Below are 7,052 nucleotides of genomic sequence, written 5' to 3' on the forward strand. Positions count from 1 at the left end.
TGGTGGTCGGTTAAGTTGACTCGCAGCAATGCCGTACCAGTGAAACATCTGTGACCATGTCCAAGCCTTCTATGATTGGTACAAGAAGAGGGACGTGGATTTCAAAGTATAGTTTTGCAACTCGCGTCCGAAACGACAGAAGACTTCAGCAGTATTCTATACACTCTAATACCATATCCAGGGCCAAGGAGATGCAGGAAAAGTTTGAAAGGTGCAAAAAAGTTATTCATTATAAATTGTAACAACCGAGGTTTACTTTAATATAACGACATAACATTTCCTTTAATTTTTTTGTATGGTATTCCTAGCAGTACAAGAAAATGTGATATGCAATCTGACATCGAGCACTATCAAAAGTTATATGTCAAAATGTAAATATTTCCTCATAATATCTATCCATAAGGGAGCTGCATGAGGACAATGAAAAACATGAACTTCTGGGGGAGAATAAATATCACTGAGGATGATCAATCAATCAATAATATATTGTTGGAATGTAACAAATGTAGTAATACTTTGCTGACAATTGCCAAGTATTCCATATATGTTTCTTAACTAAGATGGAAGGGCTTAAGGATAACGCTAGAAAATTACTACAAGACAATGTTTACAATACTTTTGTGTTCTCCTGCTCTTTGTACAGAGTTGACATAGAATAAAGTGCCGTGGCGGACACGGAAAAGTAAAAAAACAACAACAATGAAATACATGTCAACACAAAATGATCTCTGCTTTCTGTGTTTTTAGGGTGACAGAGCCATGTCTACAGCAGTAACAACGACAGCCCCCACTCTCATTGCGTTGAAGAAAATCCGCGGCCGCCACTGCATGAAATATCGGATTTACCAAACTTACCATTGGTGTGTAAATACCCGGTAAATGTAATGTACAATATTTACCCACATTTAGCACATATGTACCCGGTAAATTTGGATAAATGCGGGTAAATTCTGGTAATGCACCCTGGTATAAGGCCTTATAAAGGGGTACATGTATTACATTGTCAGGATGGACCCTGATATAAGGCGTTATACAGGGGTACCTGTATTACATTGTCAGGATGGACCCTGATATAAGGCCTTATACAGGGGTACATGTATTACATTGTCAGGATGGACCCTGATATAAGGCCTTATACAGGGGTATATGTATTACATTGTCAGGATGGACCCTGATATAAGGCGTTATACAGGGGTACATGTATTACATTGTCAGGATGGACCCTGATATAAGGCCTTATACAGGGGTATATGTATTACATTGTCAGGATGGACCCTGATATAAGGCGTTATACAGGGGTACATGTATTACATTGTCAGGATGGACCCTGGTATAAGGCCTTATACAGGGGTACATGTATTACATTGTCAGGATGGACCCTGATATAAGGCGTTATACAGGGGTACATGTATTACATTGTCAGGATGGACCCTGATATAAGGCCTTATACAGAGGTACATGTATTACATTGTCAGGATGGACCCTGATATAAGGCCTTATACAGGGGTACATGTATTACATTGTCAGGGATGGACCCTGGTATAAGGCGTTATACAGGGGTACATGTATTACATTGTCAGGGATGGACCCTGATATAAGGCCTTATACAGGGGTACATGTATGACATTGTCAGGATGGACCCTGATATAAGGCCTTATAAAGGGGTACATGTATTACATTGACAGGGATGGACCCTGATATAAGGCCTTATACAGGGGTACATGTATTACATTGTCAGGATGGACCCTGATACAAGGCCTTATACAGGGGTACATGTATTACACTGTTAGAATGGACCCTGATATAAGGCCTTATACAGGGGTGCATGTATTACATTGTCAGGATGTACCCTGGTATAAGGCTCAGGGTGGGGGTACACGAAGGGTAGAGAACACCCCACCGCCCTGAGGTAACCCTTATCTCAAGCCGGGGGTACCCGAAGAGATAACCCTTATCTCAGGGCGGTGGTACCCGCAGTGTACAGAACACCCCACCACCCTGAGATAACCCTTATCTCAGGCCGGGGGTACCCGAAGGGTACAGAACACCCCACAGCCCCGAGATAAGAGTTATCTCAGGGCGGGGGTACCCACAGTGTACAGAACACCCCACCCCCCCTGAGATAACGGTTATCTCAGAGCGGGGGTACCCGAAGGGTATAGAACACCTCACCGCCCTGAGATAATGGTTATATCAGGGCGGGGGTACCTGAAGGGTACAGAACACCCCACAGCCCCGAGATAAGAGTTATCTCAGGGCGGGGGTACCCACAGTGTACAGAACACCCCACCCCCCCTGAGATAACGGTTATCTCAGAGCGGGGGTACCCGAAGGGTATAGAACACCTCACCGCCCTGAGATAATGGTTATATCAGGGCGGGGGTACCTGAAGGGTACAGAACACCCCACCGCCCTGAGATAACGGTTATCTCAGAGCGGGGGTATCCGCAGTGTACAGAACACCCCACCGCCCTGAGATAGCGGTTATCTCAGGGCGGGGGTACCTGAAGGGTACAGAACACCCCACCGCCCTGGGATAGCGGTTATCTCAGGGCGGGGATACCCACAGTGTACAGAACACCCCACAGCCCCGAGATAACGGTTATCTCAGAGTGGGGGTACCCGAAGGGTACACTCTAACACCTCACCGCCCTGAGATAAGTGTACAGAACATCCCCTGAGATAATAGTATTGGGGACAGAGGTCAGAGCATAAAAGTCGAACAGAGTTATCATTACCAGTCAACTAGCTTTTTAGGCCCTGAGTGAAATTGTAGGCGTAATTAAGTTATTGTTGTTCTAGTTTTATTTATGAACGAGTATAAGAGGTATTTAACTATGATTGTTTACCATACCTAGAATTACATAGTGTGCCCGTTTTATATTTGTAAAGAAAAATGCTTCAGTTAAGACTCAAGACAGTTCACAATAACAGATCTTATGTATTATACTACACAGTTTGTGATGAATAACAAAGGTCACAGCTTGACACACACTCTAAATCTACAGTGAAAAAATTAAAGAGATAAAAGGTCAATCTTTGCTGTAAAGAAAACTTGAATCTAACCAAGAAAGGAAAGTCTTATAAGCTTTTACATTGTTTCACCAAGGAGCTTTTTGGTTTCACAAATGTCCCAGGTACTCTTGCTGTATTGGATGCTAAAGGTCAACTTCCGACCATGGGGTCAACATCCTAAAGGCCACAGAGATACTACGATCTGATTGGACCGTCGGATACGCATGCGCACTATGCGGGCGGGACGATTAGAAAAAAGTCGTTACAGAAATGAGATCGGACATGACTACGAGGTTTTACGTATCGCTTTCTACGCTAAAAATGGCACAAGGAGTCTGCTATGGTCGGCCAGCAATTTGGGAGAGGCTTGTGAGTGTTGGGGGAATATGGTGTAAGCTTAAACGGACGGAAAATGATCGTGACTGATGTTTTTGGATGTACGTTTGGCGGCCGCCCCCCTCCCACCCTGGGCGGCGCACCCCTAACAGGATTACCAACGTGTACTTCGGTGAGTAGAGAATATTATTAGACTGTGCTGTTTTATTTTAAAGCAAAATGTAGGTTCGTTTTTCCCACTTGTCTAATGTTTTTGACATGTGATCATCAGAAACGCAAATTTGTCTCCAGCTAGCCTGCCCCCCTCCCCCATTTAGGAAAATGCCTAATAATTTTTTTTGGACAACAGGCGTTTCGTATTAGGTTTTATGAAAATATGCTGCAAAACAGCACTTGAGGGCTGAATAATTGTGCTTTGATATACGACCACGTTAAAACTGCCTCATTACTCATAATTTGGGTACCTACTGACTGGCACCTGGTGGTTATTATTATAATTTATATACATATTTATATATTTAATTTTCGTTCATTTATTCGTTCAAATGGCTGGCATCACAGACAGCCAAGGCTGTCAAACTCGTCGTGACTATTATTTTTATCAAGGGCTAACCTTTAATAATTTGAACACTGTTCAGTAACTGACAGCTATTTGGTCACTAATTTAATATTTGTTTAATACATTTTATATTATATTTCAGGTATGGATTTCAGTTACGATGTTTATGTATTACATTCTGGGTTGACCGGATCTGATTTTGTCATTTGTGTCATCGTTTCCCTTTTTATATGCCTCCAGTACAGCTGCAGTAGATACCTCCTTCAGACATGCAGCACAAGTTGTGAGGGTGGATAGCCAGTCCTGAGTAAAGCAAGCATCAGCCAGAAGTTTAGCTGCTGACTACTTCAATGCTGCTACACACTCCATAGGTAAGACTCGAGACTACAGTGAGTCCTGCATGCTCAATATCATCATTGGCACACTTCATACCTGATAACATTCGATACAGGTGTTCTGGACCGGATGGTACTTTTCTGTATCACTCAGGCTTTTTATTTGTTCCATCAATTGAATAGAGTGGAGTTCTTTTCTTGGAAGTTTTCTCGAATTGACACGGTGTATTCCATATCACCCAAAGTACCAGCCCGACCGCGGGAGGGCTGAGACCGAGGGTGATGCAGAATACACCATGTTTTATTTTGTTTATGACATACCTACCTGAAAAAACACAAGTTTCGATGCGAAACGTGCCAGAAGTTATAAAAACTTTGGTGTCCTCGAACAAAAACAGTTACAGCAGCAATTCTAACGTCCGAATCAGATGTTCGAATTTTAAACTGTGCCGCTCTAGGTGTGGGAAGAGTGCGTAAGTGTTTGACTGAAGCCTGTGTGATAAAAGTTCAAAGCCCGTGTGATGCAGCTTTTTATCACCCGGTCCAGAACACCCGTATCAACCATTATCGCGGCCCAGGTATGACATAAAAGTAAAATACAACACAATGAATTCGGTATCACCCTCAGTCCCAGCCTTCCCATGGGTCGGATCACTCGACCCACTGTCTGGCTGGTACCTACTAGTAGGCTGATGCAGAATACACTGTGTTGTATTCTATATTTGTCAATCTTCAGTACACATGGGTAGTCCCTTCAGACGCAAATTTAGGTAGGCTCGATTTTCACACATACTATGACATAGGTTGATATTCTGTGATACTTTTGTTTTATCATGTAGGAACTGGCTCATCACACAAAGGACTCCAAACTCCTGCCAAGGAGTTCAGGATTCAGACACAGAGGAAGGCAGCCTGTGCTGGTGTGGACACTACACGGAGTGCTTTGCAGCAGAGGACTAGAATATAGATGAGAATTTGGAGAGGATGTTATAAGTTTACTTACCTGTATTTAAATATTTGTATCGACAACAACTTTGTTCTTATATCTGATCGCTGTTGGCCTAAGGGCTGCTAACTGACTAAGACCTTCATAGCTTATGAAAGTTGTGTTTCAGTGTTGTGCGATTGTATGAACTATGTGATTATGATTTGTGATACATTTTACATATTTGTCAGTATTGTATTGTACCTACACAGGTCACATTTGATAATTCCATTTGTACCTGCATATACTGGTGGTATTTTGAACCCTCACTTGCATCTGCCCCTCACCCTTCTCTAAAGAAAAAGAATTTCTTAGCCAGATCACTATAGGCTTGTTTTTAATCTGTTATTAATATAGAAATGATAGGTTATGAATTCCCCAATCTGTGAAGTTAAGGTGATGTTGAATTATTGCTTGGATAAACATGCAGCATTACATGATGCTGATAGGATCATGTTGGCAAAGTGTAAAACAATACAGGCCCCACTGAATGTCATATGTCATTTATGCATTGCAGTTTTTATCGTCATGTTACTGTTTCTTTCATTCGTCTTGAGTTTCTGATTATATAGTGGAACATTTTGATTCATACATTTGTTAACAGTGACAGCATAGTTAAGATATTGCACAGAGTATGTGATACAACTTTTTATAAAAAAAGTACATATATTGCAAATTCTTGCCTGAGGGCTTATTGTAGTCTCCAGGCAGACATGTCAGCTGGATGAAAAAGATAGGGACAAATAAGGTACCATGGGATTTCAGTCTTTTGCAACCTATTCAATTATCTGCCTGCCAGTCAGTTGTCTCCTTGGCCAACTAACTCCAACTCAAAATTCCCCTATTGCCATTTGACCAGGCCAGAGTCTGGTAGAAACAAATAATGTATGGCAAAAGTATTCTTGTATATAATTTCTAAAGCCTGTCTGCACAATCATGGAGACTGATGATAGGTTTAGATAGTGTGTGATGATAAACTGATGCTACTTTGTTGAATGTCATTCATGATATATAGCTTGTAAACAGGACAGTTGATTAATGTCCAATCATACTATGAACATTACTTTAAACTCGAATTATAAGAAAGGGTAACAATTGTATATGGTAAAGCTAGAGCATTTATCTGTTTACCCTCTAGAAAACCTGTCAATGTTGATATGTTTATCCAATAAATATTACTGAGTTCTGCCACAAACCATGTTCTGATTCAAAATCATGGGTAAATTTGGGTAATTCTTGGAAGTGATCGGTAAACTTCCAGCTAAATGTGGGTAAAGGGGTAAATATGGCATTGAATATTCTGGTAAAGGTTGTATAAATCCAAGGTAAATACAGGTAAATGGGGGTAAATATGGCATTGAATATTCTGGTAAAGGTTTGTATAAATCCGAGGTAAATATGGGTAAATACAGCTATATGAGATATACTCCGCCTGGTAAATGTCGGTAAATGCGCAAAATATATGAGAAATACCTCGTACGGTATATCTCGGTAAACGCATATTTACACGAACCTGGTAAATGTGGGTAAATCAGGCAAACATTACCCGCTTTACCATGCGGGTAAATGCCTGGTATATTTGCACCTTTACCGGCGGGTAAATGTCGATAAATCCCCGGTAAATCTAAACTTTACCCGGCTATACATCGCATTTACCAATGTGGTAAATTCGACTTTTCATGCAGTGCGCCTTGAACTTTTTTGCAAAATTTGAGAACCTCCCCAATAAAACAGACAGAGTCTCTCCTAAAAGAAAGATTGGTGCGTCGAAATAAAGATTCATCCCAGCGCTTCACTCTGATCAAGGATATCATAGCCTTCT

At 41.4% G+C, this 7,052-nt stretch overlaps 1 long non-coding RNA gene across 1 annotated transcript; it reads left to right on the forward strand.

The window, feature by feature from the left end:
* The first annotated feature begins 3,226 nt into the window (after window positions 1-3,226).
* Window positions 3,227-5,839, forward strand: LOC118408096. Its single transcript, XR_004830250.1, has 3 exons — window positions 3,227-3,523; window positions 4,151-4,281; window positions 5,085-5,839. It is a non-coding gene; the product is annotated as an uncharacterized LOC118408096 (long non-coding RNA).
* Window positions 5,840-7,052: the final 1,213 nt, after the last annotated feature.

The sequence above is a fragment of the Branchiostoma floridae genome, unplaced genomic scaffold (genome assembly GCF_000003815.2).
Source record: "Branchiostoma floridae strain S238N-H82 unplaced genomic scaffold, Bfl_VNyyK Sc7u5tJ_1555, whole genome shotgun sequence".
In the NCBI taxonomy this organism is placed as follows: Eukaryota; Metazoa; Chordata; class Leptocardii; order Amphioxiformes; family Branchiostomatidae; genus Branchiostoma; species Branchiostoma floridae.